General features: G+C 31.8%; 1 protein-coding gene and 1 non-coding gene across 2 annotated transcripts in view; both read left to right on the top strand.

Moving 5' to 3' along the window:
* Positions 1-6,351: 6,351 nt before the first annotated feature.
* Trnar-acg lies at positions 6,352-6,424 on the top strand. The gene has a single exon. It is a non-coding gene; the product is annotated as a tRNA-Arg (tRNA).
* Positions 6,425-11,349: 4,925 nt separating this feature from the next.
* Positions 11,350-11,825, top strand: part of LOC119631517 (myb-like protein U) — an 11,591-nt gene continuing 11,115 nt past the window's right edge. The window contains exon 1 of the mRNA XM_038023814.1: positions 11,350-11,428. The gene's annotated coding sequence lies outside the window, so the exon portion shown is untranslated. The remainder of the gene's footprint in view (positions 11,429-11,825) is intronic.

Below are 11,825 nucleotides of genomic sequence, written 5' to 3'. Positions count from 1 at the left end.
AGACTTGTTAGCTAATGTAATATATATTTGTAAAAACTTTAGTTAAGCTCTGATGCGTACTGACGATATAAATTAAATGCTCGAATGCTAAATGAGCGCTGTTTCTTAAAAACAACAATAAGAACTTTCTCTCTCTCTCTCTCTCGCTCTCTCGCTCTCTCTCTCTGTTGTCTTTCTTCAACTAAATGGCCATCGATAATATACTGAGAGACTATTCTAAAATCAGGTCAGCATAATTAATCATGACAATGTTTCTGTCACTTTCAATCGTATACGTATAATCATTATCATTCTTAGAAGCATAACAAACTATTAAACATCAATTGTAATCATAGGAAATTTTAAGAAAATCTATCTTGATCATATGCTCTCGTTTAATTAATTTAACCAACACCGAAATTGACATCTTTTCATACAATGAGTAGCATATGAGTAACATATATGCTACTATATATAAGGTTTATGTATCTTATACATCTTGTATATGTAAATATATGAATGCAAATTTTTACTCACTTCAATTGATCTAATGACACTTTTTGTTTTCTTCTTTTTATCATTTATGTATTTCTTATTTATTTTATTTCAATGAAAAAGCCACCAACGTTGCTACGTTCACTATTAATATGCATTTGTGTATGTGACTTGGCATGATCTCTTTACGATCTACGGTCTATGATCAACATGCCTACAATTCACACCATGAACGCGCATTTCGATTAACATGCAAAAATTGTTTACACATTTACGCCTGCTTGCTGTGTAGACAAATACTGCATAATAATTATTGTTATTGCTATAGATATTGTTAATATACGCTTTTTGCATTAAATTAATCTTTATACATCTTGTTCATGATGTTTTTCTTTTCATTTTTATAAATTGTCAAGGAAAAGAATTTTATAACTATTGACCTATTTTAGAAAATTTCTATAAAAGTTTCCAAAATCAAAAAAAAAAAAATTACTAAAAATAAAAATTCTTTCCTCACAAAAAAAAAAAACAAAAAAAAAACAAAAACGAAACCAAACAAACACACACGTAAGCCATAATATTTAGACTAAGTTTTGGATAGTTGCCACTCAAGGCATTCTATTTTATAAGATTCAAAAGTTCTCTATTGCACTATAACGTATCAGCAATAGCTTGTATATTAAATAGCTTAAATAAATCCTTTTCCAATGTCCTTCCTATAAAACCCCCAATCAATTGTTCTAAATTCTTCTTCTTGTATTGGGTGCTAGCAAAAATTTTGATCATTTTTTCACTTGAAAAAGGCATTTATGGAGAAAAATTGGTACAACGTATTTTCATTAAAATATTTTCCATCATTTTTATCATGGCATTATTGTGACGAAAAAGCTGATATTGGTTTGACAGCGATCCACCCACTAACCCATTTTCTTATTTATTCAACTTGGCATATCAGTACGCCAACCAAGTCATGCTCCATCGCTTTGGACAAATGGTAAGCAGGTGGTGCCATGTCTGATGAGTACACTGCGTGTGACAAAACCTCTCTTTGGACAACTCTTGCATCAGGTGGCCAAAAAACGGCTTTTCCAGTCAATTCGTGTCGCCACTTTTAAAACGTTGAACTCAAAACGGACAATTGCGATATCAAGGAGCAGCGTCACCATAAGCCTCTAAACGTGTTTGATGGACTTCGGCCGCAGATTTCTTCAAATCAAATAACAGAAATAATGAATTTGGAAGAAGAATGATTAGCGTCGGCATACTCTGAATAAATCAATAATATTAAATAGAAAACTGTTATTTTATGTAGAGGAAGTTCAAAACGATCGAATTCAAATGTTACGCACACTAGTATTTCCCATTTCTTTATCATTTTTACCCGTAAAAGTCGCTGATCAAAATTTTCGCAAATACTTATTTTGCCAATCCGTACGCATCAAAGAATCCTTACAGCTTACGTAGAATGTGAATTTTCCCCTTCGGTCCATCTCTCTATTTGTCATTTATTCTCGGGCGAATATGCAATGTCACATAAGACGTGCATATGTTACTGGCGACGATAGGCCCTACCTTTACTTTCCAATTCTCAACAAATTGACTTAATTGATGATAAGTAGTAAAAATTCGCACCAAAGTGAATATAATTTTCCGGTTTATTTATTTATTTATTTTTTTGTCACGTATTTCATTACTTCAGCTACTTCTATCAATCACTTTTTCTGCCCATCTTAGAGATTGCATTAGACCGGACAAATGCATCAGAAAGAATGTAACATAAAGGAATCAGTTTTATCTATGACGTATAATATTTACATTTTTCATCAGGGTATATAATAGAATCAACAGAGCGCAGTTTAGAAACCTTATTACCATATTACTCTCATTAGGTTAAGGACGGAAATTAAATGAATCGGTTAATCGATTCGCCTACAATTACGCAAATAATTCCAATTTGTCTTTTGTTGTTGCAAGGAACCGCGATTACCAAGTCAGTGTACGAAACATGTAATTATGATTTTATTCACTTTATGTGATTATCCAGCAAGAGCTGATAAATCATATCAAAATAGTGATTGAGATATAAGATAAACAACCAACACATCGGATGTACGGATGTCCACTTAATCTTGGAGTAACATTTCGCCTTGAAGCTATAGGTGTTATTGATGTTGACAGATTTCATTCTATGCCTTAGAACAGTTCCCAACAGTCCCCAAATACACTTGAACAACGATGCACATTGATTGTTCTAATAAAAGCCGATCGTTTGCGTCATTTGCTTTATCGGTAAAGGCATAAGCTTTCCATAATCCGGCATGCACCTCCTAAGGTGTAGGACACCTTATCCCTCTCTCTACACTTCTTTCTCTCTTAGCATCCTCGTAATTATACACATATAGAGAGCATCAGCTGACTGAAGGTCATTTAATAGGTTGGTGCATAATTATTATATAAGGCATTCTTTGACATGATATATAAAAATGGGCAACGTTTTATAAATTTATGAATGAAAATATCCTTTTACTGTTAGGATGTAAAAATCCGTCTCGGTAATCATACTCATACTCGTCCTATTATGCTGTATTATGTACGGCGTTATTTCGCGATTTCAGCGAACTTTTCGGTGAGAGCACAATCAGCGATCAGTCGGTGGGAAGGGAAGGGTTTGCTCGGAAGGAGGGGAAGGGCCATCGACCATCGGATTTTGATCGATCAGAGACTTTCGTCAGCCATGGAAGAGGACAGGGGGAAAGCTTAACAACTCGAATGCTGGCCGGTAACTTCAATGTGGACCATTAAACCATCTTTCGTCGTTCCGGATAAGCTTGCAAAGATATTGAAGTAAATGGTGAGTACGATCCGGATAATGTTGCATTAAAAAATCAATCGCTTTAAACCTAATCTCAATATTGCCCAATCAACTATCTTCAAACACTTTTTCTTGATTACCTTTACTATATCGTTTTTCATATTTACTCGATTACCATATCGTCTACATGCTTAGGCTCAATTTATCTAACCTACCATATTTAATACGATCTCTAAAATGCATATTTAGAAAAATGCTAAAGTGAATAAAGTATATAAAGTGATGCAAAAGGGTAAACAACGCAACATATGATATTTTACACAAACCGGTTCTCCGCTTAAATAAAATGACAAGTGCGTTAAATACTTGACTGCATAAAAATATAAAATATGTTATGCTTTATACGTATATCTATATCTATATATATGTACATATAATTTTAACAAAACAATTGTGTCACATTTAATAGATATTTTTTTAAAGATTACAAAATGAAAAGTTGTTTTATAAAAAAAAATGAATAGATTCTCTTGGGCTGCCATACTTTAAATGCGATTAAACGCTTAAAATCGTTGCACGGCCAGTGGCAAGTTTTAAGTCACATTGACAGATAATATTTCACCAAACGAATGTAAATAATTTATTTAATTAATCTACGCTTAAGAGTTTAATTATAATATATGTTTTCGAACATAAAAAAAAAAAAAAAAAAAAAAAAATATTTTTTCTTTTTATTATCTTAAAATATTTATCACATTTTTCTAAAATTCATTTAATTAACTTAAACAATTGCAAAACCATATGGAATAACCTTAACGAGCATAAAAAGTATGCACACTATGCATAGTGTACGCATATGTATCTATGCAAATTTTCCCAAGCTTAACAGTGTATGAATAAAAAATGGAATTGTTATGCTAATCCTTCAAAATAAATTTTATTGCTGTCATGTCACTACATTTGTGTATATTTGTTAAACTTTTTTCTGTTTTTTTTGTTTTTTTTTGTTTTTTTCGCTCTACACATTACAGTTGTTAATCACATAAATATAAATATATGAATGAATGAATGATCCATATGTGTATAAAAGTTTATCTAAATGTGGTTGCATATCAAATGTTATACCATTTAATGCAATAATAAACAATTTGTTGTGTATGACAAGCTAACAAAATGATTAATGCTTCTGACCTGATTTCGAACGCATACACACATGTACATACATATATATATATATATGTACATTCATATATATGTATGCTTAAAGGCTTAATGATTTTCGGAGCGTGTACATGAGTGTGTGAGTGTGTCGTACCCTTCAAAATAGTTCAGTAGGTTAAACGGTTTCGAATGTTGGGGAAGTCGTGAAAAGTGGGGGCGAAAGTGCATTTAAATGATTTTCTTCAAAGAAGTAATTTTTTCCCCTTACTGTTAATAGGCATTTACACACTCATATAATTTTGCAGGGATTTTCATAACTATTTACGGTAAGATATCATTGTTTTCGATTAACGTGAGATATTTCCATTTCCTTTAGTTGTTAAAAATAGCACCTTGTAAAAATTAATCATTTTAGTAATAATAATTACAATAAACAAGACCATTTTTAAATACTTTTCAGATCGATTTTTTTTTTCATGCGAAAGTTTTGCGAAAGTTTCGGGAAAATTCGAAAGTTTGCAAAGTGATACAACTGATACAAGATATGTTTGGCATTGGAAGAGCTACGTTAAATAGTCGTTAACAGCTTCTTCTGTTACGGACACATTCAAGCACTGCCTGTATTACAATTTCCTATACAGTTGCTATTCCTTTACGTAATGCGATCTGCCCTTCAAAACTATTTAATATTTTACATAACAATTATGCAAGAACCGGACACGCTATAACATGTATATTTTTATACATTTTCTTGGATAAAATAAATTAATTTTGCTATTTGCTTACCCATCTTTCATATGCTTTCGTACGATGACGATATTAAAGTTTGCTAAGAGCACGATTTTCGTTTCTTTTATCACCCTCTTCCCATTAAATAGAATAAATAAGGAAAATTATATTCGATTGCATCTGAATCTTTTTTATACCACCGTCCATTTATTGTAGTTTATTGTAGCAACGAACAAAATGCACGGCAGATTTGTTTATTTGCGATAGCTACTCTTTTGCGAATAGGGGAATATCGACCGTAGGTAGATACTACAAAGTTTGGCAGGCGGGCAAATAGACGAACGGATATACCTAAATGCATCCCGCATTTGAAACTGGCCAAGAGTTTACATACTTTCTCGAATTTTGAACTTTGCCTTATAAAGGCTTTGAAAAAAAAAATTTAGTTTTAAACTTACTATAAAATTAAGCAGGCGTCCCCGATTTTCCCTATTTTTGTAAAGGTTGGAATATACGGTTAAATTTATCTACTGCAGTTTGTGACTGATAAGCAAATAACCGATTGTTTATTCCTTTTGAAAAGGAATACTGTAGGTGTGTGCTTCGACTGATCTGGCCCATTTTCCATGCCCACCTATGTGCAAGAACTTTCACCATTTCTGAAGCCGGTGGGCTACCAGACAGGGTACAGGTTTATATCAATTCAGAAATTGATGCTGATCAAGAATACATATACTTTTTGGATCTGTGAAACTTACTTCTAGGCGTTGCAAAGGTTTTGACACGGGTATAATAAATGAAATCATTCAATATGCTTACCTGTACCCATCTACATCGAAAAGATTTTGCTTTTTCTTAAATTAATTAAATTCTTTTTCATCTCTTCATCACTTGAATCCGAACTATAGGTGAATTCGATCGAAATCCCAATTTTAAATTTATTTATATGTAACGTTCTATTTTAAAGTAACACATTTTTGAACGTGATAGAACGACTAGAAGATAGGTTGATAAGTTCATAAATTGATTAACGAATCTAGCTAAATTGTCTCATATATATATAGTTTATATCAGGTCTCTAATGTTCACTTTTGATTATTGCAAAAATTGATGACTTGCAAGATACAAACGCATTAAAGACGACAAGTATATAAATTAATTTAAGAATCCCCAACGGTCCTGTGGCGCAATGGATAACGCGTCTGACTACGGATCAGAAGATTCCAGGTTCGACTCCTGGCAGGATCGCTTGTTTGCGCGGCGAGGTGCAATTATTTTTTTTTTTTTTTGCTGACTGCCATTCTAAGTAATAAATATACATAAATTTAATTTAAATAAACGACTTGCAAAGGCTCACAAATGAAAGAAATAAATTTAATTACGTGAACAAGCACAACGCATTAAGTTCAACGCTTATTAGCGTAAGTATATGTGTTTGCAGTAAACTTTTTCGCGTGAGTGAGTATATAAACAAGACAATGCGTATCTATAAATTATATTTAAGGCAAGAATTGTACGCAAGAATGGTTGTGCGTTTTTCAATTTAATTTCTCCTTTGACGTAATAAAATTTGAACAATATTTAAATTAAAAAATAAGATAAAAGCCAATATATGATATAACCCACCTCTTCATCACCTGTACAGGAAGGCAGAAAAGTAATATTTTCTTTTTATACCTTGCACCATTTATAGCACAGAATATGTTAAGTTTATGAGAACGTATGTAACATCCAGAAGGACTTAAGATAGATCAACCTTTCTTGTAATTAGCCTGTTTGTCCATCCGTCCGTCTGATGTCTGCCCATGTAAATTTGTATTCAATTTTCATGAAATTTGGTGCAATGACGTGTTTAGACCCAAGCGCGTGTTCGTGCAATGTTTTGGATCAGTGAAACTTTTTAGGCCACGAAAAAATGTAATTTTCAACATTTCTCGACAAAAGTCGCTAAGTAATAGTATTTCGATATTTTGAAATGGTATAAAGAATTTGGTTGGGTTGTGGTAATTTTTTGAATCCCACTCATATAACCGTTCCAACAAAAACGGAATTTTTATATGGTAAGAAGATCTAATTTCCAATATTTCACGGTGCAAATTGGTTAATAACGCAAAAAGGTTTCAACTTTGTAATATTTTCATTACATCCTTCACCACCTATGGTGCAAGGTATATTAAGGTAGTGCGGAGTTATGTAACACGCAGAAGACCCACTTTGTATGATACCGATCGATTTCGAATATGATTGCGATTCTGTCTAAACCTGTCTGTCCGTCTGTCCGCCTGATGTCTGTCCATGTTCACTTGTGTGAAAATTGGCTCATAGTAGTAAATTGATAAAGCAATCAATCTTATCAAATTTGAACTACATGGGTCTATTTCTTGGACAGCACTGCATAGGTCTATTTTTTAGTCCCAAGAATGCAAAGATGTTATCATGAAAAGCAAGCCCTTATATGGAGACAAAGTCTAATTACTTGCTTTCTGTTGCAGAAACCGAAAAATAATATATAGTTTTTTGGGCAATAGGTTAGATTTGTTAAATTTGGATCGCGTCATATGATATTTTGGGCATCCCCCAATATGCGGGCTTTCATGAAAAGTATGCCTTTGCATAAAACTAATGTGTAATTTTTGTTATATTATTACTAAACCGAGGGAATAATTGTATTAGGGGAATTTGTGTAGAGTATTGAATGGTCGGTCTTGCCCAACTATAATGTTCTTACTTGTTGGTTTATGGGAATGCGTACGAATTAAAAAAAATTTAAAAAGTACTTCAAAAAGTTGTTTTCAAAAAAAAAAAGAGTGAAGGAAATTTATAATTGAAAGGTACGCGTGCTTCGAATATCAACGTGAAGTTATTTTTATACAACATTGATACAACTGTTATTAACATTTGACAGACATTTCATTTTGTTCATACTGTTAGTACAGATGAGCCCCGCTTAATATGGTTAATTCATACCGTGTTATACGAAATTTTCCCATTTTTTTATTTAAACTACCAAATCACATAGACTAACATATTTCAAACTTGGATCTAATAGAAATCAAATATATATATGTACCGTATTGTATCGAAGCGTTATTCGTGTTGTATAGAGACCACGTTATATAATATATGAAAATAATGTGAATCAATGCAACGTGTACCGTGTTATATCGAAACCAAGTTTTAAAACATAAAATTTTTTGAAGAAAATTTTGTTATGAAATTTCATTCCAAATGTACATATAAAGGGAAAAGTAAGTTAACTTTTTAAGTTCTCTTGCAAAAAAAAAAAAAAAATATATATATATATATATATATATATATATATATATATGAAACTCAACATTATGATGATGATACAAAATATAAAAATATATTCAACAAATATGACGGCGACCATAAAATTAATTTTCATTAAAAATTATCGCTTAACTAATTTTTTTTTTTTTGTTAAAGGATGGCTGAAAGCCTTCCCATTAAAGATGAAATAAGAAAGAAGAATATATTTTGAAATCGTCTTTGCAAATTTTGTACCGTGTTGTATCGAAATCGTGCTCACGAGTAGAGTATTAAACGGGAAACTGTTACAAATTCTTGTTGGCGAATTTTAATTTTTTAATTTATAAACTCACCAAGCGAATAATCGAAAATTTCTATCGAATCTTAATGAGAGCGGGACCGAGCTAATCAGAAAAATAATTGAAAAAACATTGATATTCGAATAGAAATCCGTATACAGTTTTTTCAAAATATTATTATGTGCATTGAATTTAATATGAGGAATTAAATCTAATAATTTTTCCCTGTCTCATAATGTTTAATGTGGGCGATAACCTGCCGGTTACGAAAAATGGAAAAATTATAGTCACTATGAAACTCTACAGTCATCACCACTAAAACCCGCAATGCCGCGATTTCTTTGATATGACTGACTTCCATGACCATAGATTATCGAATTGTAGAGGAAAAAAAATCGCCATCCTTGGCACATACACTGTACAAGTGTGGTTACCACTTCTCTGATTCGAAGGCTCCCACAATACAAGAGACAAGAGGACCGCATCCGACAAACCCCTGCAGCTTTATTACGGCGAACTCGTCACTAAGAAAAAAGGTGAAATCTCCGACACACATTTTTCCATCAGCCGCAAATTTATGAGATATCAAATAAGCGTCCAGTACTGTAGCATAAAAAGCAAATTCATATGATACAAGCTTGAATATTGGTTCTCCAGTTCTAAATATGCATTAAGCGCAAATACCGACTAAACGAACATATGAAATGGATTTGGATAGAAGACAAATAAAAAAAGTTTTGTCAGCTATTCGCCCTTATCCTAGAGATGGAGGAGTTTTTATTGAAACCGTGAGTATCGAAGTAGACCTGATATCTCAAATTTTTCATATTTCAAATGTTTCTCAGCAAACGGAAAAATCATACGAAACGTGAATAAGGATTATTTTTTTGCTGGAATTGTACCGATATACAGATAAAGAATGATATTGAATCGCGACAGTGTTTCATGCGGTATATGGTCACTTTCAGGACGGAGAAGGGAAGGGCAGGGCAATATGGAGAAAGCCAAGATCTGCGAAGGAATCACTACTGATGTGAACTAAATGTAGCAAAGGGTCGCGGTTTAAGCACACTTTGTCTTTTAACTGAATAACTTGACAATTTTATGGGCACATCGTTTACAACAAATTCAGTAAATTAAGTAAAAAAGTTCTTGCTTAAGGCAATTAATGAACACTGTATATTTGAAAAAGTTGAAATTCTAGCAAATCAAACACTGTTGCTTTACAATAAATAAATAAATAAAAACTATATAAATAAATGTTTATGAAATAAGCAGCTAAGCTAAGCGATATAGTAAGCCTTTCCGGTGAACAACGTGGTTATGTTTGCGATGATTCAAGTTAAAGCTGCTTGAATATCTCTTTCTGACTATCATTCAAACAACTAAAGCTCAACTGCTTGAGCTTTAAAAGCGGACGAACGAAATAAACAAAATTTATTAATTTTTTTTTTTTTTTTTTAATTAACTGCAACGAATTTGGCAAGATTTTCAATTAAATTGAGATTGATATGCTTTCAGAACAAAAAAGATAAATAAATAGAGAAGAGGAAATGTTAAAAGAAAGCGCGTAGTATATTAGTTACGTCTGTGCGATGAGTAAGAAAGTCATTTACTAATAAAGTTGTTAAATAATAACGAAAAAATAACCAAGAAATTCTCAAAGAGTAGCCTCAATAAAAATGAAGATGAAGAACATGTGCGTATTTGTGCTTTTTTGCATATGGAATACATTAACATTTCGTTAAGCGAATGCGGGGTGAATACACATTAAAAGCTGAAAGACGAAGCCAATAAAGCCAATGTACGTACGAGATAAAAAAACGCGACCAATATAATGAAAATAACTGAAAATGTATGACAAGAATTATAAGCTTTACCTAAAAGCTTACAAACGAGAATAAAGAATAGCAACAATTAGCAAATATAATAACAAACAGTTATACGAACGTATAAGAATTTATTATATACTCCTATCGCATAGGCACATAAACTCATACGCACACACATATATATATTCATACAAATTCATTTACATATATATATATATATAATCATGTGCAAGTGAATAACGTGAAAAATAAAAGCAGAAAAACTTTGATACATACGGATTACATAGATTAGTCATAATATATGTGTACGGTGTGCTCGCTATGAAAGAGCTTTTTTCTTGATTGTAATAATAAAAGCAATCCATCCATTGATGTATTTTGTTCGTATAAGAGCTTGTGCTTGGTTTTTGCTTTACTTGTAAGTGGTGTGCTTGTATGTGTTGTATATGTTCAGAATTTTTTGTTTTTTTTTTTTTTGCTCATCTTTGTGTTTTGGTAGTTTTTAAATACGATTACGCCGGTGAAGATGGCTCCGGCCTTAGTTGGCTGTGAACTATTTAAATAGATGGATATGTGAATTTCATTTCAAACAAAAAAGCAAAAATATAAATTTTTGTAATTGAAAAGAGAGAGGCAATTATTTTTGTTTCAAAAAAAATTTGTAAACATTTTTACAAACCAAATTTATTAAAAAACAAAATAAAAAAAAAAACAAAATAAAATAAATGAGAAATAAATGGAACTCGTGCAAATCATAAAACAAAAAAATCTACTAGACATTCTTGATGGTGATGATGGTGTGATTTTAAAACGAAAATTATGTTTCTGTCGCGGCCTCGTGTCAGTGTGTATGTGAAGCTTTCTTTTAACGCAGATTATGAGATCAACAATTAATCGCACAGTCAACCCTAATAGTATTTAGCACAATTTATTTATTCTTTTTTATTTACTTCATTTCATTTCATTTTTATTAATTTTCTTACATCAGTTACTCAGCTTGCGGCTGATAAAACGGCGAAATAAAAGTAAGAAAAAAAATAAATAAATTCAAGTTCGGTTTTAACTGAATAATTTGTATAAAATATCGAGAGCTTTTAAAAGCTTTTCAAATACCTTTTAAAAATATGTAATTCGTTGGTCGGGCCATGCGGACAAAATGAAATTAAATTTCGAAAAAAACAAATTAAATCATTAATCTAGCACATGGTGTACGCGCTTACTTTCCTCTTCTTATTAATTGAGAAG

Source organism: Glossina fuscipes, unplaced genomic scaffold (assembly GCF_014805625.2).
Source record: "Glossina fuscipes isolate IAEA_lab_2018 unplaced genomic scaffold, Yale_Gfus_2 1, whole genome shotgun sequence".
Classification (NCBI taxonomy): domain Eukaryota; kingdom Metazoa; phylum Arthropoda; class Insecta; order Diptera; family Glossinidae; genus Glossina; species Glossina fuscipes.
Note: the sequence above shows the minus strand (reverse complement) of the source record. Positions and strands in the feature narration are given on the sequence as shown.